Genomic DNA, 24328 nt, shown 5'->3' with positions numbered 1-24328 from the left:
GTGAGTTTAATGTTTTCTGATTAGGTAGCTTGGAAAGATTTTGTAATCTTTTTGGGGTTTGTTTTCTCATTGTAAAATTGTCTCTTAGGGTTTTGAGTAAAATGGTTTATGTAAGTTTCTAGAATTTTAGGCTTACTTGTTATTAATGTCAGGCCCATCTTTCTTTATATCTCTTATTCTTCCAAAGTCTGTAATCTTAAATTGATTTTTTTGCTTTAGTTTGGAGATCACTGGGAAAATATATATATATACACACACACACACACATGTACATATACATACATATATATTTGTAGAGATCAATAATATATGTTCAGAGATTAAGAAATATTATAAAATAAAAACAAAAAATAGTATTCTTTCCTCTAGGTGTGTTTCATTTCCTGAAATTTGTTTGGGCAGTAAGTAAAATTTTATCAGTTTTGCTCTTCTAAAGGAATTTCATATAATGAATACACGAAAGGGAAGAGTTGAGAAGCCCTATAATAAGTAGCTGTTAACATTTCTTTACAAATTGTGCATTTATTCCTTATGTTCAAGGTGATTCCTTTCAACTTTACTACTTTATAATCTTAAAATATGAAATATGTTTGGATAAACATAGATGTTTTTAACTGATTAGTTGGATTTGTCCTAAAAAAAAAAAAAGACTGAGTTTTGTGGATTTGAATGATAATTCACTGACAGGCGGTCTTTAACATTTTTTCCCCTCCGAACAGATGTCTTGGCCTGCAGTGACTCCAAATTCCATAATCCTTCCAATTTCCCCCTCTACTAAATAAGTTTCAAAAAAGTGACATTTTTATTATAAGTGATTGACTTAATTCAGGCAAATATTGCAATTGACTAGACTTCATCCCAATAAGGATTACTTCGGTATGAATAAAATGTTAGATTCTTTATTTTTACTCTTAAGAATTTAATGCATAATGTTCTCTCCCTCTGTGTCTGTATTCTGAATAATGTTTTTGTGTAATAAGCTTTCTTCAGTTGAAACTTTTTATGCTGTACTTTTTATGTTGAAGTGTTACATTTTTGATATATTCTTTTTAAAATGGCATATGAAACCAGTCAAGACTCATATAGGAAATAGTGACCACAGTAGGTCCTTCAGCATCTAGTAAAGTTAACCAGAACTAGTTCCGTAGATAATGGAATTGCTTAGGAGCCAAATGGAGAACTGTGATATAACCTAGAAAATAACTACAGAAGAAAGCCTCCAGTGTCTCAAACCGAGAGGGAAGATGAGAATAGGTGGTGTTTCCAGACTATAAAAACAAGACTGTGTGGGGAAACCAGAACTTAATGGTTGCATGATGGGAGCTGGGCCATCAGAGGGGAACTGGAGTTATAGAGGACATAGCTTCTGTCAGGGATGTTACAGGAAGTAGAGAGAAAGGGAGAAAATTTGACTTCTCGTCTTTCAGTTACCCATCAGTGCTTCTCCACTGGTCAGATCCTTCTGGACAAATCTTTGCCAGATCCCAGGATTTCTTGGGAAATACATTTGTATATTATACAGAGCAGCAGGGTAATTTTGGGGAATGGATCCGAAATGAGTTTAGTTGACCAGCTCAACAACTACATTGCTAGTGTGTAATATTCATCAATATGCCTATGTGTCTTTGCAGCACTAGCTCCTAAAAAGATTTTGGGAGCAGGGACAACTAAAAGTTTTAAGCAATGTAATACCTTAAAAAGTATTAAGATTAGCATTTCAGTTAGAGATAGGCACATGTTTTGTAGGAACTCAAGGGAGCTGCAGTTGGCCCAGTTTTTGTCATTTGTGGAACACTTTTAGCAGGTCATAAAAGTTGAGCCAAGTTTTGAAAGATTGATCAGACCTGGTAAAGAAGGGACATTGCTGGGAGAAGGTATAACAAGGACACAAAGCCTCAAAGAGTTTAAAGCATATGTATAAAACTTGGATTGAATAGTTGTTGCTGGAGCATTGAGTTTGTGGCATCCAAGACCATAAAATAATTTTGGAAAGCCAGGCAGAGACAAGGTTAGTTTTATTCTTAAGTTGACAGGAAGCTACTTGAAAAGGTAGGAATGTGTTGATTTATTCTAGCTGAACATAGCCATGGTATAGAAGATAAGTTGAGGAGTATGCTGTACTGCAGGTGAGAACTATGAAGAGGTTATTCTAGTAGTTTAGGTAGTAGAGATGTGATGGACATGAACACTCAAAGTTTTCTTCATTTTATGTCTTTATTCTTTTTTATTGAAGTGTTTCCCAGTGCCATGCTCCTCAGCTGGTGTCCCACTTTGATATGCCCTTTTATGTTACTTGAACATTCAGTGTATTTAAATAATACAAATAAAAAGTGGGAGAGTGCTATTTTGTTTTCAGATTGCACTTCCCTCCTTGGATATTTTGATACTCTTTGAAAAATCCTTGCTTATGGGACTAGAAATGGGAGTGAGTCATAGACCTGCTCTCTGGAATCAATAATAGGAATTGCTAATCATGACCTAGTGATTATCTAGAGTGTTGGAAGGGTTCTTTGCTCTCCTGAATCCTGGTAACTATTATGTCATTGAAGTATGATGAGATGTAGTAATTTTATAGGAACTTGAAAAAAAATTTCCTGTATTCCCTCATGTACCTTTTGATATTGAAGAGGGACAGATTTGCAGTGTGACATTTAAGTTTAGTAAATATCTTTTAAAATACCAAAATCCTGCATTTGAATAAGATCCACTTTACAAATTGATTTTAATGTATATTCACTAATTTATTCTGATAATACAGGTGAGATAAGTGTTAAAGTGTTATTTTCTTTTTTCTTAACACATTCAAGTCCAGGTTGTCTTACTGAAACTCCATAGTGAGATTTCTACAATATTATATATAAGCAAGACAGAATTTTTGTCCTCACGAGTCTGTGATATAATAGAGATTGACAGTATTAAGTCATAATACAAAGAAGCCTAAGAAGTTAAATAAGAAATATAAATGCTGTACTGAGGGAATTCAGAGGAATAAATTTATTATATGCTGTTTATTTTCTTTTCCACATAACACCTTCAAAATTGGCAAATATCTTAAAATTCATTGGCATCTTATATTTGAGGAAAGTTAGTTTGAAAAATAACAAGAGCCTATAGGTCCTGGAGGGTGGATGACAAAGTTTGTTAAGTGGGTAAAGTCTTAAGAAAAACTGTCCAGATGTGAAAGACATGACATTCTAAAAGAATTGAGAGATTGACTTATAGGGCTCAAGGATAACTTAAGAGTTGACATTAGGTATGTGAGTTGAATCCATTTCATGGGAGACTTTGAAGATCAGGCTGTAGAGAGGTGGAATTTTATTCTGTAGTGAAGGGGAAGCTATTTATTGATTTGAAATTTTATTTATAATGTAGTCATTTACACCTATAAAAAATTCTTCTGCCTAGATGCTTTTCAGTAGATGAATGCTTAAAAAAAAGAAATGTGGCATATATACACAATGGAATTTTACTCAGCAATAAAAGAGAATAAAACCATGGTATTTGCAGGTAAATGGATTGCGTTGGAGAAGATAATCCTAAGTGAAGTTAGCCAATTCCCAAACAAATGCCGAATGTTTTCTCTGATATAAGGAGGCTGATTCTTAGTGGGGTAGGGAGGGAGCTGGGAGGAAGAGGAACTCCAGCTAGGGCAGGGGGGTGGGAGGGAAAGGGAGGGGCAGGGGATTAGCAAGGATGATGGAATGTGCTAGACATCATTATCCAAAGTTCATGTATGAAGACACGAATTGGTGTCAACCCACTTTATATACAACCAGAGATATGAAAAGTTGTGCTATATATGTGTAATAAGAATTGTAATGCATTCCGCTGTCATTTATTTTAAAAAATCAATAAAATTCTTCTGAATAATGCTTTCACTGCATCTGATAAGTTTTGTTGTTTTCTATTTTTTTTTTAACTCATTGGTTATCTAAGACTAGTATTTAATTTTTACCTGTTTGTGCTTTATTTCTTTGTAGTTATAAGAAATGCCTATGATTTTGGACTTTTTTTAAAAAATATTGAGACTTGATTTTTGGTTAGTCTTTTCTAGAATAGTCTTTCTGGAAAATGATCTGTGTGCATCTGCGACAAATGTATATTTTTCTGTAACATGGCGTGGTGTTCTATATATGTTAGATCTAGTTTGTATTGTTTTTCAAGTCTTTTTTTCTTACTGTTTTTTCATGATATTCAGTCTATTATTCTAAGTGGGCATGTTAATGTATTATGAAGTAACTACAGATACTTTGAGACAGGGTTTCACTGTGTTGCCTAGTCTTGTCCCCAATTTGTGGGGCAAAAGTGTTCCTCCTATCTTAGCCTCCCAAGTACTTGGCACTATAGTTGTATGCCTCCATACTTGGCTTCGCTATTGATACTTGAAATCATACTTGCTCCATTTTGTTATTTGTTTTCTCTGAGTTATGCCTTTTTTGTTCCTTGTTTTTTCCCATTACTATTTTCATACTTGATTTTTGTAGTGAATCATTTTTATTCTCTTTCATTTCCTTTTGTGTAAGTTTTAATATATACAAAATATTTTCTTTGTGGTTACCATAAAGATGACTATTAATATCCTAAATTTACAACAGCCAATTTCAAATTGATACCATCCTAACTGTAGAGGTAGATAAATCTTTGTACTTGTGTATCTCCATCCTCTCCCTCTTTTTTTTGTTCTTATTACAAAATACATCTTTATGTATTATGTCCAGTAACAGATTTATCACTATTTTTATGTATTTGTTTTTAAAATCTATAGGAATAGAACAAGAAGGTTACAAACCAATATACAATAATAGTGGTCTTCATGTTTGCCCATATATTGACCTTCACTGGAATATTTATTTCTTTACAAGGCCTAGAGTTGCTTTCCAGTGCCTTTTCCCTTAGACTTATGGTCTCCCTTTAGTTCTACTTATAGGATAAATCTAATGCTAATGACTGTAAGGTTTTGTTTATCTGAAAAGGTCTTTCTTTGTCCCTAAGTTTTTTGGAAGACAGTTTTGCCAGATATAGAGAATTTTTTTAAGTAATTTTTTTTATTGATAGCTATATTAGGAGTATCCAGAGAAACAGACTCAGAAAAACATGGATGGAGAACATGCACATACACACACATGCACATACATACACACAGCACACCCACACCCACGCATACACGCGCACACACATTTTTCTTTGGTGCTAGGTCCTATGCATGCTACAGAGATGCTGTACCACACAGCTGCACCCTCAGATGCGGGGTCTTATAAATAATTGGTTCACAAGATTATAGAAGCTGGGAAGTACCAAGAGCTGCAGTTTTGTAGCTCCAGAATGAAGGCCTGAAAATCAGGAGAAACAATAGCTTAAGTTCTAGTATGAAAACTGGAAGACACAAGAATATCCAACATTTCAGTTGAATCTGAAGGCAGGAAAAGACCAATGTCCTGATTTGGGGTAGTCAGAATGAGTTCTATCTTTTTCAATCCTTTTATTAGAGTCTTTGATTGAATGAAGCATTCCCACCATGCTTTACTTGGTCTGTCAATGCAAATGTAATCTAATCCTAAACATTCTGAGATAACACTTGAATACTATTTGACCAAGAGTTTGGACATCCCATGGCCCAACCACGTGGACACATACAATTAGCCAAGTTTTTTTTTCTTATGTGCTTGATCATATCATGCTACTGCTTCCTGGTCCCCATGGTTTCTGATGAGAGGCTGGTGTTAATCTTATTGAGGATCCTTTGTTCACGATGAGTCACTTCTGTCTTGCTTTCCTAGGGCCTCTTTTTATTAACAGTTCTGTTATCATGCATCTCTGTGGATCTCTGAATTTATCTTACCTGGAGCTCATTGAGCTTCTTGAGTATGTCGATTTGTTTCTTTCATCAGCTTTGGGGCTGGGGCCTTTAAAAATATCAGAAAGTAGGTTTAGAGTTGCCTTTTTCTTCAGTATGTGCTTTGTTGTAAAACTTTGCTCTGTAGTTTTGGGAAAGTTGATTCTGATAGTTACTGTTACTTTGTTTCTGTGGGGAGGAGGAAGTTGGAGCTTTTAGCTTTACCATTTTGCTAACTTCCTGTTGTGTTTAGGATTTGCATTTCCTTGATGATTAATGATGCTGAACATCTTTTATATGCTTATTGGCCATTTGTATATTCTCTTGAGTATTTTTCTATTCAAATCCTTTACCCTGTTTTTATTTGAATTTTCTTTCCATTTATTGAATTTTAAGTTTTTTTTTTTTATATGTTGGTAAAAGTGCCATATACATGATTTGGACACATTTTGTTCCATTCTTTGGGAGATTCTTTTTACTTTGTTAAAGTGAATTTTTAAGTTTTCCTTGGAAAAACAGAAAAATTAAAATCTGATACCTAGTTTATCTTTCTTTTGCTGCATGTGCTTTTGGTATAATTTCTAAAAACTAAGAGGTCAAACAGAGGGAAAATAACAAGGGAAGAAAACTTGAGATGTCAGAAAAGAACCAGGAGAGGACTTCTCCAGATAAATCAAGAGGTTGAAGTTGGATTAATTGTATGATAGTTCTGCAAAGAGAATTTGAATAAGAATAGCAATAGGAAAAGCATAAAAGGTAGAATGTGAGAAATAGTCAGAAATGGCTTTTGGCATTAGAAATGGAGGGTGTTGTATTTAGCTTTATATAAACTGAAAACTACTATCAGAATGACTAGTGAGTACTGTAGTGAGTTGCATAATTATGGTTAAGTTTCTCAGTTGCACTTCATTACACTTTTCACTATAATTTTCTGGTTGCTTTAGATGTCTGCTAACGTTAGGCTCTTGTTTGAGAAGTGATATCTCTGGCCAAGGGTGAGCCATTGCAGATTTGTCAGTGGGACCCTTATATTATTACCATTACATAGCTGTTAGGATCTTGGGTTGACCTCTGTGCTAAATTGGGCTAAGCTGTGTTTCAATAATTTAAAAAATGTTAGATGACAAAGATACAAGTTAAAGTTTACTAGGCTTTTCTTATGGAAAGATAGGTAAAAGATAGGTAAAAAACTGGGCCTGAGACAACCTATATAAGACAAGCCTATAGTTATGGAGAAGCAGAAGGGCTTGGAGTGTGGAAAGAAAAATGAATCCCATTACCAGCGAGGACCCTAAGAGATTAGAATAGCCTTTGGGCTGGGGATGTGGCTCAAGCAGTAGCGCGCTTGCCTGGCATGCGTGCGGCCCGGGTTCGATCCTCAGCACCACATACCAACAAAGATGTTGTGTCCGCGGAGAACTAAAAAAAAAATAAAATAAATATTAAAAAGAAATTCTCTCTCTCTCTCTCTCTCTCTCTCTCTCTCTCTCTCTCTCTCTCTCTCTCTCTCCCCCCCCCTCTCCCCTCTCTCACTCTCTCTTTAAAAAAAAATAGCCTTAATTTTTGGCAGCATTTGTAATTCCTATTCATCAGTTCTGTGTGATATCTTTATTTCTTTTTAGTGTTTTTCATTTGGATAAGCAACTTTGTATGAGTTTCTGTTATTGGTACACAGAGAACCTCGTCTAAGACTTTGGCACATTGAAATAATAGTTTCACTGAGAGAAGTGAAATGAGTGCAGAGCCAGTTTCCTGAGATATTTTTAGGTAGTGACATTAAAAATGGTGATGATTATTTTGCAAGTAGATTTGTGTGCTTGCATGTGATATAAATTTAATTGGGCATGTGCTTTACATGGTGGTTATTGGTATTGGCTTCTTATTTCTATTATGTGTCTTTGTAAATAACAAAATGACAACTTGGCATTATTTGTAAAATGGAACATGCCTATAACCTATCACACAATTTTCCTTCTGGTTATTGAGAGAGACTCTTGGACATGTATACCAGGTGATTTGTTCAAGAATATTGTGTGGAAGTATTATTTGTAACAACAAAAACCTGAGAATACTTAAGTAACATCAGTAGGAGACAGGGTGAACAAGTTGTGGCATTTTAATACATTGAAGTATGTCATAGGCCATTGTACATGAATGACCTCCAGTCATGTGTCCACATTTTCTTAGAAATACTCTAACATTTAGTGAAGAAATAGTATCACTTCACTGAAAAATACATCTAGTATGGTATTGTTTTAGATGGGCAACTTCAAGATAAATTAACAAGTATATTGTTAATATGTAAATATTGAGCAAAAAATTAAGATAAAGTAAGGTAGAGTTAAGAAAACATTCAGGATAGTGGTAATCTATGTGCATGAGGGGCAAAAGGTTAGATATGGGGAAGAATACTCCAGGATCTTGAAGATAGTGGTATTGTTCTGCTCTTGGATTCAGCAATGAGTTTTACCATGTTTATTGTGTGTTTTATAACATCTTCTATATCTTATTCTTCATGTTATCAAGTACTTCATAATATAAATTTAAAAAGGTTTATAAATATACTTGGTATAAAAGTGTCTTTTTAACATTAATGAAATTCTTAGGACAAAAACCTCAGCATTTCTAAAGCAGAGAGTCATTTATCTTTAAATTCAGATTTCTTTTCATCTCATCCCATATTCTGAGGTTCAGAACCTCACTGTTAATTTTGACTTCTTTATTCTCATATTAATTTAATAATATTTAGTGCTAGAAATATTATAATAAAGTTTTTCATAACTATTGTCTAACAGAATAAATGATTGAAGGCAATCTTTACCCTGTTTTCCTTTCCTACAATACTAAGCCATCCAACAAATTGATTTTTTTTTCCTTACCCAGTTTAATTTTTTTGTAGGGTCTGTATCAGTATTTCAGGACCTGCATGCCTTTTTGTTTGTTTGTTTGTTTCCAGACTGACATTCCTGGGCTGTATTCTTTCTTCTCTTTAGTTCTTTCTTATTGATGCTGTATTAATCTTTCTAGGACACTGCTTTGATTAGTCTACACAACTCCTCAGAACGTCTAAGGATTCCTTATTATAAAATGTTGAGATATCTATTCTTTAGGTTGGGTATCAGGCTTCGATAGTTTGGTTTTAATCAAGGGCCCATACTTACTGCTTTTTCCTTGAGGAGAGAGATAGGTTAACTCTCCTACTAGCCACCTTGTCCAGGGCTTGGCACTGTGATGAGAGGTGGGAAGGGGAAGTATGCCTGGATAGTCTTAATAATCATACTGTTGATGGTCTTCAGGCTTCCTCTAGCTTCAAATACATGTCTTTTTGTATTTGAATTGCTATTGGAATACTTCTATATTTTGTGGAAATTTGTGTGTGTGTGTGTGTGTGTGTGTGTGTGTGTGTGTGTGTGTGTGTGTGTATTTTAATTTCAATCAGGTCTTGTTTTTTTTTATCTTCTGGGTATTCTTTTGAGTTTCTGGCCTGCCTTGGTTTTCTTTTCTGGTTATAGTTGGATTCATTATCAGTTAAGTCATCAATCGTTTCATGTGCCATCGCCTTAGACAAGTTCTTTAGGTGCCAATAACAGAAATCATACAAGATTGCTTATACAAAGTGAGGATCTATATTTAATAAACAGAATAGGCATCTTATAGGAACAGGAATTAAAATTGAGTTTTTCAGAGGACTGGAAATTAGGAACTACAAATTTTGGGTCTAATTTCTATGGATTTGGTATGGAATGGGGAAGGCAGAATGTATGGTTACTCCACCATTTTTATTCCATCTGAGTTCATTTATAGAGCCAGTTTGCTTATTTAATAGGTTCTTTGGATAGGGAGTTGGGAATAGGTATTTGCATTGTGAATGAAGTTATATATGTGTAGTATATTTCTATATTTACAAACCAGCAATTAAAAGTATAATTTTCACCATAAGTGATATCTGTCAAAATATTTCAAGTGAGTTATTCAAAAATCTTTGGCCTTGAAAGTTTCATTAGGAAATATAAATCAAATATAATGATTTTGAAGCTTCCAGGCAAAATGAGTTTAAATAGTTAGGAGTATTTCAGTATATTAATCGCATGCATGCTAAGGTAAAGGGGCCTAGAAGAAAAGGGAGAATAATAATGTAGATATTTTTCTTTGTTGAAGTTTAAGGTTTTTATGTTTCTTAAAAAGTGGCATATGTTTACCACTTGTTCTTAACTAGTTCCAATGGCAGTCCGCCCTTTGGAAAATTAATGATTTGTTTTATTGGAAAAGCTTAAATAGTCACACATTATCAAATTTTGGCAAGAGTGTTTGGAAACCAGAGATACTATATGCTGATGGGAATGTGAGTTGATAGAGCTATTTGGTCAGTATCCAGTAAAATGGAAAATATGCATATAACCCATCAATTTTATTTTTATATAAACTTCAAAGCAGTGGTTTTCAGCAGGGGTGATCTTATCACCAGAGGACATTTGGCAATTCCTGGAGATATTTTTGGTTGTCAGGCCTGGGGATTATAATTGGCATCTAATTGGTGGAGGCTAGGTATTTTGCTAAATGTCCTAAAATTCATAGGACAAACCCTAACAATAGACAATGATACATCCCAAAATATCTGTAGTGCCAAAGTTGAGAAACAGTGCTTTAGATAAACTTTTGTATGGACAAAGACTTGTTTAAGAATATTTGTTAAAGTATTATAATAATGAAAAATAAGAAATAACCTAAATATTCATTAGTGGGAAAATGGATAACTAAAATGTATATGCATGTATGTTCCAGTACAGTTGTTAAGAGGAAGAAAGTATATTGATATCAATACATTTGAAAATTAATGTTGAATTAAAAGCAAGTACTTTTAGTATGATACCATTTGTCAACTGAAAAATATACAAAACACAACTGCTATTTAGATATGTAAATTAGAAGATGGAAAATAATTATGAAGACATATCAAAATCATAATAGTGGTTGCTAATAAGGAGGAGACAGTGATTTTGGGGATGGTACACAGCAGGCTTAACTTTTTAAAAATATATGTAATGCAAATATGATTTCATATTTGTGTGAATTTAAATGTATAATTTGAACATTATGTTTTGGTGGGAATATGGATACTTATAATATTGCTATTTTTTAAAAATATTTATTTTTTAGTTTTAGGTGGACACAGTATCTTTTTTTTTTTTAAATGTGGTGCTGAGGATCTAACTTGGTGCTTCTCGCATGCCAGACGAGCGAGCTACCATTTGAGCCACATCTCGAGCCCCTGCTATTTTCTAATAGTTTAAAAAATTTCAGCCTGAAAGCTTATCCATGAATTTTCTATAGTACTTAGTATAGCATGTTACATGTGTGTATTTTTTAAATTTCTTCCCACATAGGAAGTTAATTTGGCTTTCTGTGAGAAGCATGAAGATTTTTGTTTATTTAACTTGTGTAAATATGAAGGAACTATATTGAGTGGAATTAACCAGTAAATTTGTGCTAAATTCATATAGATGAAAAACCATCATAAACTTTAAAAAAATGATTTGGTTTTTGGGCATTAGAATATATAGAAATAATTGAATTTTCAGCAGACACCTGAAGTATTTCTCCTGTTTAGCTATTTTGTTGCATTGATGTTTGTTGTTATAAAAAAAATCTCATTGCAGTAGTTTAAAATCTTTTCAGTTAGCTATCCATGAAATTCAAGTGATTCTAGGAACTTATAAAATATACTTAAAATTCTTAACTGGGATTTTTCTGAATAAGTTACACTTCACTGTGAAAATTTTATAAATGATTTGAAGACAGGAAGTGGATTTAATGTCATAGCCAGTAGACTTTAAATTTTTTCTTAGAATAGAAAGATTATTTTTTATGAGATAAGATATCTTGACATTAAAATAAAGTGGAGAATAGTATATGACCTGTAATTTTTTTCTTATAGTGATATAAAATTAGGTATCTCAAATACAGTGTAATTAAAAGTTATAATATCTAGTCATGATATCTTTGAATTTAATTATCTCAAATTAAGCAATAGATTAAAATTGCATTTGTAATTATATGGCAGTTGATAGTTTTTAAACAAAAAGCATTTACCAAAAATTATCCCAAAGTTTAGGAAACCCACTATTTAATTTTAAAAACTTTAAATAACCTTTAGTTAATGATTTTTATTTATCCTTGTTAAACAGAACTTAAATGCAAAAGTAATAACCTATATCTTTTTACATGTAAATGTCAATCCAATCAAAAGATGACTGAAAATTAATGACTTTTTTAAAAAGGCTTAAAAGTTTAGATTAGACCATTTTTAAAGAATTTGATACAAATTACAAGAATGCCATAATTATAAAATTTATAAAGATGATTTAAATTCAGAATATTTAATTTAAAATAATTTAAGTTCAAATATGTAATTATGAATGTAATTATGCTTTAACTGTATAGAATTTGAAATAAGTCACATAACCTTTTAAGATAATTTTTATAATTAGGTGATAATAAGGCATGAACTATTTCTACTTAATTTTCTTGCTAATATTTGCAACTTAATACTAGTTAGTCTTTAATTGCTGAAAAAGTTGTGTACAACATGGTTAACAAGTATTTCAAGGATTCACAGTTCAAGAAATGTTACTTAAAAAGTTTTAAAATGATATATCTAACTGTGGGGTGTCTGTGTGAGTGTGTGTGTGTTTGTATGTATGTTTAAAGTCAAGGTAGACTTGTTTCTTTGGATTTAATGTTATGGACAAGAGCTTACTAACCTTATAAACTTAACTATAATCACTTTCCTTCAAGTATAAAATATGGAATCTTTCAATGGAGGCATCAGATTCTGGTTTGAGCAAAAGGATGAGGCCCCTCTGGGTCGTCTCATTTTAGAGCTAAATGCATGAAGTACTAGTGTGAATGCAGAGCATTATTTTCAGGTGTGAATCTTAGATATTCTAGAGTGGGGGAATGGATTAGCAGTTATTTTAAGATAATATACTCAAAGTGGAAGAAAATTGATTACTATTCAAAATTGGGCTTCTATTTCCAGACCCTTGTAGATAGGAGTTAGGTGCCTATTTTGGCACTTATGGCAAGAGAGCTTGTAGTTCTCTGACTTGGGATATTAGATTTCAGATATTGGTGATTGGGAGAGTGGGCGAGCTGCTAGCCTTTTTCTTCCCCCTGAAATTTTAAACCAGTGCAAATGTTATGATAAAGAATTTTGGGTTTGTGGCTTGATTTTTTTTTAAAGATGAAATTAAAAACAAATCCATGTTGTTTGCTTTTAGAACTTAAATGTTTTTGAAGTACATTGACTTTTAGTTTATCTCATTAAAAATTTGATTACTGAACTTTCATATTTTAAGTAGGGATCAGGACGTGTAAGTGAAAACATCACAGTAGATGTTCTTATATATTTAGGTTTGTTTTTAAATGCCTGCCTTTTTCTTTCCACAGAAATGACTTGAAGTAGCTAAGAACACATACAAACATGATTATAACTTTGGTGTGGGCTTTCAAAGTTTAAAATTATTATAAAGCCAAATACTCTCCTATACCGAACATTGTATCTGGCTTAAACAATAACAATGTATATTTTTTCAGGTCACCATAAATTTCAAGTTTAAATCCAACTTCATTCTAAGCCACCAAAGTGTCTTATTATATGTTCAGGTTTTACCTTTGTATCAGTATAACTACAAAATATTTTGGAGAAGAATTCTTATGTAAGGTTCTTGTCCCTGGGCTTTTCAGAATTACTTTATGGGTGACAATTTTTTGCCTCACTTTATACCAGATAGAAGTTATAATCCTTCAGCCGAGTTTTGAGTTTTTTTCCCTTTAAATTAATTTTCCATACCATTGAAAGTGGCATCATATGATTCTTATTATCCTCAGTAAGCAATTACATGAAAAAAATCTTGCTAAACTGTTTGAATTTGGTGGTACTGAAATCAAATAGATTAAGGCATAATATCATTTAGTTTATTTGCTGTGTATGCCTAATGATTGTCCTTTCAGTTTCCTGTGATGGGAATGATGTGAAGAAACAGCGGGTGATTAGATTTTTGGGTATCTTTTTTTCTGTTACATTCAATGTACATATCTTATACCTTTTTTAGCATGTTTCTTCATTCTGTTTTTTTTTTAAATTGTAGTTGGATACAATATCTCCTATTTATTTTTATGTGGTGCTGAGGATCAAACTCGGGGCCTTGCACATGCTAAGCGAGCGCCCTGCCACTGAGCCACAACCCAGCCCTCATTCTCTAAATTTTTAAGCCATTATTTTATCTATTCTATAAAACCATAATCCTATGGGGTTATTGAGATGCTTCAGTTAGATGTGTTAACATTGTAAAAAGTGACCAAACATTTATATAGGTATTAGTCATGACTCTTTCTTAGGAGATGTGGTGCCATAATTTTAAGTTTTTTTTTTCCCCTCTGAGTGGATTTGAATTTACATTTGATTTTTTTCTGGAAGTCTGAGCAGGGTCTTTAAATGCCTGCAAGTAAAAGTAAAATAATATATTGTGCTTGGAGAGTTTGATGTGTAAAGTATGCTAAAGTATTATGTAACTCATTCATACTCTAGAGTATAGTTAATGGAAATTGGAATCCTGTTCATTCAATATAACTGAAAATGAAAACATATTCAACCTCTGTTAATATGTGGTTGTAATTTTTTTCTGTTTCATAAGGTTATACATTTAAAAATACCCTAACTTAATAAGCTACCCACAGTTTTGGCATTAGCGACAGTATATTTCCATTAGGACAGGTAACCTTTAGCTCTTGATATTTGAAATTTGTTCTCTAAATCTTGAAATTTGGTCTCTAAATAACTTTCTATACTAAGTTGTCTTCATTTTGCTCATCTAGAATCTATCCAGCCCATGTCCTTAGTTTAAAAAGAATGCTATTTTGGGACTGTGTTGTTGTAACGCTACCGCTTGAGCCACATCCCCAGCCCCACATTTTCTTAAATTTTTACTGACTTTTTCATTGCATCTTAGACCTTCCACTTCAGTCTTCAGTTAGTCTGGAAGAATTTAAATCACAATCTATTTGAATATTGTATATATTCTTAATATTGTTATAGTTATCTACTTGTGTTTTAGACTAGTGCTGCTCAAAGTAGGGTCTTCAGTTCAGTGTTGGTTTGCAAACTGATTTTACTACTCTGTGATGAATTAAAGACAGACATTCAAAGCACTTATTTAGAAGCTTGTATAGCAGCTTGACATTGTCATGACATCTAAGCATGATTTTTATTTATTATTTGTATGTAGACACAATACCTTTATTTTATTTCTATATGGTGCTGAGGATCGAACCCAGTTCCTTACCTGCACTAGGTGAATGCTCTACCACTGAGCCACAACCCCAGCCCCTAAGCATATGATTTTTAAGACATTCACTTTTATTGCATTTTGCAAAAGTTTTTTCCTCCAGTTCTTTGAAAGCATAAAAAATGGTCTTTTATCATATAGTTTCAGATGCGTTTTGTTAAGACTCCTCTCATTATCATAACTGCTCTTCTTCGTTTGAACTGTGTTTTGTGGAAAAAAAAATAAGCCTATTCATTGTGTATGGTATCCTTGCATGTTTTGTTAGTTTTTGTTGTTGTTTTGACTAGCAGAGTGTTTTTAGAAAAGTGTTGGATTTTGGGAGGCTTGACTTGATGTTATTTTCATTCAGAGGATTTGCCTACACTTTGTCCAGTTACCTGCCTAGCAGTTTAAGAGAACTTTTTTTTTTAACTCCCATATTTTTTTTAAAGAGAGAGGGAAAGAGAGAGAGAGAGAGAGAGAGAGAGAGAGAGAGAGAGAGAGAGAGAGAGAGAATTTATTTATTAGTTTTTTTTTTTTTTTTCGGTGGACACAACATCTTTGTTTGTATGTGGTGCTGAGGATCGAACCCGGGCCGCATGCATGCCATACGAGCACGCTACCGCTTGAGCCATATCTCCAGCCCCAAACTCCCATATTTTTAATTGAACATTTTATTTTATTTAAATGGACATCTTTGAGACTTATTGGATCATGCACGCAGTGCAAATTTAGTCCAAGAACCTTTGGGAAGGGCAATTTGTAGTTATAACCTCAGGATTGATAAAGTATTGTCAGAATGACAAAATTATAGTGATGGAATACAGATTAGTGGTTGGTGGTGACTGGGGCAGGTGTGACTATAAAAGGGTTACAGCAGTGAGATCCTTTTAGTTCTCCCCGACCCCCTTAACATGAGAATATAGCTTTTTGTAGTACCACATGTGTTTCCTTTTGAGACTTCAAAGTCTTTATCTCTTGAGCTTTATACAGTCATTAAAATGTAAGCTCAATTTCACCAATCTTAGTGACATACTCTAAAGATGAAATCTGCTTTCTGAGTTTGCTTACTGTTTCCTAAAGTTTCTACTTTCATTTGTGTATAGCTTATGTGGATGTGGATGTGGTACTTTCTTGGTAGTTAAGCAGTTTATTAAAACAAAAATGTTTCCTAACTGAAAATTGTAGCTACTATTATCATTGTAGCTACTATTTTCAAAGTACATAGTTTTTCTAGATAGCTGGAAACAGTGTCCCTTTCTGTCCATAGTATAACTTTATGAAGTAGGCCTCAACTTTCTAATATTTTCATTATATGTAAAAAAAATATATTTTTAGTTGTTAATGGAGCTTTTATTTATTTATATGTGGTACTGAGGATCGAACCTAGGGCCTCACACAGGCAAGGAAAGCACTCTATCACTGAGCCACAACTCCAGCCCATGTGTTCATTTTTATTTTTTCTTATCTCTTTGGTCTGCCAGACTTCTTTTATAGGCCATTACAATTTACTCCGTTTTGCTTTCTAGTTTCCCACTGTTCTTCCACTAGTGCTATTATGGTTTCTTAAGGGACATTTATTATAGCTATCAGTTTTACTTATTCAATCCTGTTTAAATGCTGTCTCTCTTTAATTCCCACTAATCCTTCTATACTATTGACATTTTTTTTGTATGCAGGTGTCTTATTTTCCAAATTCTAAAGGACTGGGATGATGTATTTCACTTTTTTGTTTGCTATTTTGGTCAACTCCATGCACTTTAATGATCTTAAATATATTACTTTTTAATTTTTTTCTTACGGGGTGGCAATAGCGTTAGGTCAAATTACACTGGAAAATGTGGAGAACTTTAAAGTGCTCTAAATTATGAAACTCTATTAATGGTAATTATGAAACTTTTAGAAAGCAATACTCTCATTACAATTATGTAATTATAGTAGTACTTGAAAAATTTAAAACAACACAAGATAGACATAAAAATGAGAGATTTGTTAGGTATGTCCTTATACAAGCAACCAGAAATATATATATGATAGGGCAAAAATTAAAAACAAATCAGAAATATAGAAAGTAGAAGGATTTGTAGAAGCATAAAGGACAAATGATTAGTTCCACAGAGTGAGAAGAGCAAAGCAGTCAATATGTCTGGGTAGATTGTTAGGAATGATGGAGTTAGCATCTGGTTAGAAATGATTTGTGCAAAGCTGACAGTTGTGATATATAAATGTTGGTAAGCTGAATACAAGTTGGGCATTGAGAGGTTGACTTTTTACTGCCTGCTAGAAAAATGTGTATGATTTGCCCCAGTGGGGAAAGATAGAGCCCAGTTACAGATTCTTCACACCATTGTGTTTACAAATTGGCAAATTCTAAGTAATGAAATAAATTGAATCCTGAATTAAACTACTTTTATAGGGTGCATGATGACTTTAGGATCTAGGTCAAAGCATATAGTTGTAAATATAGTATATATCTTTGTAGAAAAATTAAAGTAATGAAATGTGTGGAGAAAATAAATTAGTTACCCTTCCAAAAGTCACAGTGAAACCACTATAATCATTTAGTTAATTCAGTTGTATTAAATTTTGTATGATCGCAGTTTTTATCTACTAGCATATTGATGGATCTATATTTATAGATATACGCTAAGTGTGGTGAGCGGTGTCAGCGGACCCTGGTCGCCATTACAAGATGGCGCTGATAAGCGCCGTGGCCTGTGATAAACAACTCCTTGTTTTTGGAGAGTTGGAACGTAGCTGTAAAACACCCTATGAGAAAGATCCACGTGGCAGTTGTGCATTGGGGCTTGATGTGCTTTATCAAGGCTGGGGCGCTCGGGTGAAGTAGTAGGAGAGAAGAAGTAGTAGGAAAAGTAGTAGTAGAGGTAGGAGTAGAAGAAGTAGTGGTAGCAGTAGTAGCAGTAGTAGTAGTAGTAGTAGTAGTAGTAATAAGATGAAGCTTCCAGAGACACATAATTAAAGGCCTGAATAAACTGCTGAGAGAAGAATCCTGTGTCGTGTCCTCCTTGCTGGCGAGGGGAGTAAGCAGTTGGCGGCCCATACGGGAACCAATATCCCTCGTACCCAGGATCCAGAACTTTCAGCAGTCAGGGTGGTGCACCGGTAAGTTCCCAGGTAAAGTGGGAATCCGCATATGAAAGCAGGGCGCTCCTCGGTAATTAAAGAGAGAACGGAAAAAATAATAAAATAAGACACTTCTCTGTAGATAAAGAGAGAGCGGGGGAAAAATAAAATAAGACGCTCCTCTGTAGATAAAGAGAGAGCGGGGGAAAAATAATAAAATAAGACGCTCCTCTGTAAATAAGGAGAGAGCGGGATTTTGTATTTTCACTTTCTTAATACTGCTTGGAACAGTATGGGTGCTACTTCCTCAAGCCCAATTTTGCTGGCCTTGGACAGGTTACTGCGTTCCAAGGGACTTAAAGTGAAGCGGAGCACATTACAGAGGTTTTTAAAAGAGACTGACTCTGTAGCTCCTTGGTTTGCTTTTTCAGGGAGTCTCACGATTCCCAGTTGGGATAAATTAGAGAAAGATCTGGATTTCACTTACAAACAAGGAACTTTAAAGGGCGGTACCATTCCGCTTTGGAAATTAGTGAGGGGGTGTATAATGGATGGTAAATGCCAGAAAGCTGTGAGCGAGGGTCAGGCCGTTCTTGAGCAATTGCATGAAGGAAAATCGGAGGGGTCACATAGCGAGGTAGGAGAAAGTATTAGGAGTAAGAGTGGTGAACAGACAAGGGAGTCTGAAGTTAAACAGAGGAGAAGGCTCTATCTGGACTTGACTGAGTTAAAAACTCCCAAGGACACAAGTAGCTCAAACAGTTCTGAGGAATTGGACAAGTTATTACAACAATTACGTAAGACTAAGATAAAAAAGAAAAAACGGGAAACAACAGATGTAAAAGCCTGCTGTGAGAAGGGTAATAAATCCAGTTCTGGGGAGGAAGTTGAGAACCTAGAGGAGGGCTCCATACCTGATGTTCCACCCATAGATCCACCCATTGCTCTGTCCCCGTGTGTAGGTGGAGTCCAAGGCTCCGGGAGGACTTTTCATTCTCAAGTTTGGAAAACAGTCAATACAGATCTCAGACTTTGTTGCTAGGATGGTGGATGCTGCAGGAAAAATTTTTGGCGATCCCGATAGAGCCATGCCCTTGATTAAACAATTGGTCTTTGAACAGTGTACTAAAGAATGTAAGGCAGCTATTACTCCTTATAAAAACAAAGGCATAGAGGCTTGGATGAAAGTCTGTAGAGAGATAGGTGGGCCATTAACTAATGCAGGCCTTGCTGCTGCTGCAGCAGTTACGGCCGCAGTAGCCATGGCCAGCCAGGTGCAAACTGCTGTCACTGTTAATGAAGTTGTTCAACAAATCTCCACCATACTCGAATCTCAAAATAAAGTTAACCAACATCTTTTGTCAGGGATTTTAGCTGCTAACCAAAGAATAGATCTACTTCAAGCTCAGAAGAATTGTCTGACCTGGTACATTTGGGTTGCATTGACCAACGTGCACATTTATGTATAACCTCTGTCAGATTTAATGATTCCAGGAATGCTTCCCGCATCATCGGTGACTATTTGGCCGGGAATTGGTCCATGGTGGCGGAAGACATGATCCAGTCTCAACTGACTCAGATAGCTGTCTTGAATAACACCCGTGTTGATCCCGTGACTTTGGGTCAATTCACTAATTGGGTGGGAATAAGCATTTTTGGGACAGTATGTTGCTTTGGTGTGATACTTTGTTTGTGGCTTCTCTGTTGTCTCAAGGCCCGCAGTGCTCCAGATAAGGCTATGATCATACAAGCTCTTGCAGCTTTAGAAAATGGCAACTCACCTCAAGTCTGGCTTGCGCATCTTAAACAGTAAATCTTTGACATGGTCATTGCACCCCAAGTTATTATAATATTGCACTGGGATTGACATGTCTTTCCTTGTTATTCTCTTAGTGTTGGAAAGCCCTTGCACTCTGCAGGCCTTGCTGCCATTGCACGTAGATGGGTTTCCACACTAGTGTCTTTGACATGGTCGTTGCACCCCAAGTTATTCTAACATTGCACTGGGTTCGACATGTCCTTCTTTTGTCTTTCTTCTAGTGCTGGAAAGCCCTTGCACTCTGCAGGCCTTGCTGCCATTGCACGCAGATGGGTTTCCACACTAGTGCCTTTGACATGGTCGTTGCACCCCAAGTTATTTTAACATTGCACTGAGAATGACATGTCCTTCTTTTGTCTGTCTTCTAGTGCTGGAAAGCCCTTGCACTCTGCAGGTCTTGCTGCCATTGCACGCAGATGGGTTTCCACACTAGTGCCTTTAACATGGTCGTTGCACCCCAAGTTATTTTAACATTGCACTGGGAACGACATGTCCTTCTTTTGTCTTCCTTCTAGTGCTGGAAAGCCCTTGCACTCTGCAGGCCTTGCTGCCATTGCACGCAGATGGGTTTCCACACTAGTGCCTTTGACATGGTCGTTGCACCCCAAGTTATTCTAACATTGCACTGGGTTCGACATGTCCTTCTTTTGTCTTTCTTCTAGTGCTGGAAAGCCCTTGCACTCTGCAGGCCTTGCTGCCATTGCACGCAGATGGGTTTCCACACTAGTGCCTTTGACATGGTCGTTGCACCCCAAGTTATTCTAACATTGCACTGGGTTCGACATGTCTTTCTTTTGTCTTTCTTCTAGTGTTGGAAAGCCCTTGCACTCTGCAGGTCTTGCTGCCATTGCACGCAGATGGGTTTCCACACTAGTGCCTTTGACATGGTCATTGCACCCCAAGTTATTTTAACATTGCACTGGGAACGACATGTCCTTCTTTTGTCTTTCTTCTAGTGCTGGAAAGCCCTTGCACTCTGCAGGCCTTGCTGCCATTGCACGCAGATGGGTTTCCACACTAGTGCCTTTGACATGGTCGTTGCACCCCAAGTTATTCTAACATTGCACTGGGTTCGACATGTCCTTCTTTTGTCTTTCTTCTAGTGTTGGAAAGCCCTTGCACTCTGCAGGTCTTGCTGCCATTGCGCGCAGATGGGTTTCCACACTAGTGCCTTTGACATGGTCGTTGCACCCCAAGTTATTTTAACATTGCACTGGGAACGACATGTCCTTCTTTTGTCTTTCTTCTAGTGCTGGAAAGCCCTTGCACTCTGCAGGCCTTGCTGCCATTGCACGTAGATGGGTTTCCACACTAGTGTCTTTGACATGGTCGTTGCACCCCAAGTTATTCTAACATTGCACTGGGTTCGACATGTCCTTCTTTTGTCTTTCTTCTAGTGTTGGAAAGCCCTTGCACTCTGCAGGTCTTGCTGCCATTGCACGCAGATGGGTTTCCACACTAGTGCCTTTGACATGGTCGTTGCACCCCAAGTTATTCTAACATTGCACTGGGAACGACATGTCCTTCTTTTGTCTTTCTTCTAGTGCTGGAAAGCCCTTGCACTCTGCAGGCCTTGCTGCCATTGCACGCAGATGGGTTTCCACACTAGTGCCTTTGACATGGTCGTTGCACCCCAAGTTATTTTAACATTGCACTGGGTTCGACATGTCCTTCTTTTGTCTTTCTTCTAGTGCTGGAAAGCTCTTGCACTCTGCAGGCCTTGCTGCCATTGCACGCAGATGGGTTTCCACACTAGTGCCTTTGACATGGTCATTGCACCCCAAGTTATTCTAACATTGCACTGGGTTCGACATGTCCTTCTTTTGTCTTTCTTCTAGTGTTGGAAAGCCCTTGCACTCTGCAGGTCTTGCTGCCATTGCACGCAGATGGGTTTCCACACTAGTGCCTTTGACATGGTCATTGCACCCCAAGTTATTCTAACATTGCCCTGGGTTCGACATGTCCTTCTTTTGTCTTTCTTCTATTGCTGGAAAGCCCTTGCACTCTGCAGGTCTTGTTGCCATTGCACGCAGAAGGGTTTCCACACTGGTCTTTAGCTATGGCTTTAAAGCCCGTGCCTTTCTCTCAGGGTGTCGCCAACTTAATTGTGGTTGTCCTACAGAGGTATTCCCAGCTACCCCCTTATGTTCACCATCGTCACGATACAGGATGCGAGGCAAGGCACTGCACTTGAGTGATCCTACAGTGGACCTCAAGGAGAGCATGTCCTATTGCATGCAGGTTGGATGTCCATGCCCCGTCCCACGAAAAAAGGCATCGGCTGATATGGAGTCAGATCCAGGGAAGGGCCTCCCTAGGGCTGAGCCATACTATGCAGCCACTTCTGCACAGTGGGATAGGACCTCTACTCTCGCCTGTATTGTCTTAGTAAAACAAAAACGGGGAACTGTGGTGAGCCGTGTCAGCGGACCGTGGTCGCCATTACAAGATGGCGCTGATAAGCGCTGTGGCCTGTGATAAACAACTCCTTGTTTTGGGAGAGTTGGCACGTAGCTGTAAAACACCCTATGAGAAAGATCCACGTGGCAGTTGTGCATTGGGGCTTGATGTGCTTTATCAAGGCTGGGGTGCTCGGGTGAAGTAGTAGGAGAGAAGAAGTAGTAGGAAAAGTAGTAGTAGAGGTAGGAGTAGAAGAAGTAGTGGTAGCAGTAGTAGCAGTAGTAGTAGTAGTAGTAGTAGTAGTAGTAGTAGTAGTAATAAGATGAAGCTTCCAGAGACACATAATTAAAGGCCTGAATAAACTGCTGAGAGAAGAATCCTGTGTCGTGTCCTCCTTGCTGGCGAGGGGTCGCAGCAGCTAAGTCTGTATGTTAGTTGGAATTCCCACAGCATTGAACCCAGTGGTGCTTAATCACTGAGCCACATTCCTAGCCCTATTTATTTTTTATTTTGAGACAGAGTCTCACTGAGTTGCTTAGGGACTCACTTAAGTGGCTAAGGCTGGTTTTGAATTTGCAACTTTCCTACCTCAGCCTCCTGAGCTTCTAGGATTACAGGCATGCACCTAGGTGCTGGGCCCCACAACCTTCTTGAAACATGAGGTCACTATATAGAGAAACAGTATATGTCAGAGCAAAAAGATGGCAGAAACTTGGGCCATCAGTACTTGATACTTTCAGGCAAAATACAAAACAAAACACTGACAATTACATATTTTAAACATTGGAATAATACATCCCTGTAAGTTTTTAATATTAAATATCTTGGATACTCACTTTGAGGACAGTTCATAAATGTAACTTTTAATCTTATCAAAATTTTGTCAGCAAAGTTAATATATGAAAATTTAAAGTTTTTAAAAATAACTGTAGACATTATTTTAGTATTGCTTCTAAGATAGTTAATTACAAATAAGTGAGGAATACACATTTTAAAAAGACATGTGCAATTTCACGTTTATAGAAAATCGAGCAGAAAGTACAGAGAGTTTTCATATATCCGTTCTTCCATGGATACACATTTTTTTCTAAGATATCTCAGTATATGTAGTGCTATATATATATATATATATATATATATATACATATATATATATATATATATAAGACTCTACATCCTCAAACCAAATATGTATTATTTTGGAAAAACTGCTTTTCTATAAAATGATTTTATTCAAATCTACAGTTTCCTGAGGGGCGGATGGATGAGCCACCACTTCTACCATTGTGGGTCAGATAAATCTTTGAGATGGGGAGATGTCTTGTGTATTGTACAGCATCCCTCACTTGTAAACATTAGATGTCAACAATACTTCCCAGTAGCAACAACCAAGAATGTTTTCAGACACTGCCAAATTTCCATTGGGGGACAAAATGGCCCCTGGTGAACCATTACTCTAACCAGTATACCATATACTATGTGGTAGAATTTCCTCCATTTTTAAATTGAGCCTAAATTTAAGGACTCTGTGGTTAAATGAACCTGCATACTGAGATCAAATCTTCCTTGCTACTTGGGCTCTGTATGCAGTATACACAATCTTCCTGAGTTTTCATTTCCTTGACTGTAAAACGGGTAAAATATTAACCTAACTTGAAAGGTGATTGTGAGAGTCATTGAAATGAGCTATATAAAACACATGGATTTGTTTTCTTCACATCAAATGTTGTATTACATTGTTTGAATTTATTTCCTTAAATGTGTCCAAAATCATCACAAAGTTCATACATCTATGGGAAAGACTGTAATAGTTTTTGAGAGCTTCTTCTGTTCATGGATTTCATGAATACTATACTTTGGATAGAT

The 24328-nt window shown here is 35.9% G+C and overlaps 1 long non-coding RNA gene across 3 annotated transcripts in view; it reads left to right on the top strand.

Annotated features, from left to right (window-relative positions):
* LOC144366808 (uncharacterized) overlaps positions 1–24328 on the top strand; it is a 167451-nt gene that overhangs the window by 13552 nt on the left and 129571 nt on the right. For 2 of the 3 annotated variants that reach the window (XR_013425946.1, XR_013425948.1), the window contains exon 1: positions 15700–18282. The exons of the other annotated variant lie outside the window; for it this stretch is intronic. This is a non-coding gene — a long non-coding RNA (uncharacterized LOC144366808). Of the gene's footprint in view, positions 1–15699; positions 18283–24328 lie in introns of those variants that run through there. 3 annotated transcript variants of the gene reach the window in all.

This window comes from Ictidomys tridecemlineatus, chromosome 9 (genome assembly GCF_052094955.1).
Source record: "Ictidomys tridecemlineatus isolate mIctTri1 chromosome 9, mIctTri1.hap1, whole genome shotgun sequence".
Lineage (NCBI taxonomy): Eukaryota > Metazoa > Chordata > Mammalia > Rodentia > Sciuridae > Ictidomys > Ictidomys tridecemlineatus.
Note: the sequence above shows the minus strand (reverse complement) of the source record. Positions and strands in the feature narration are given on the sequence as shown.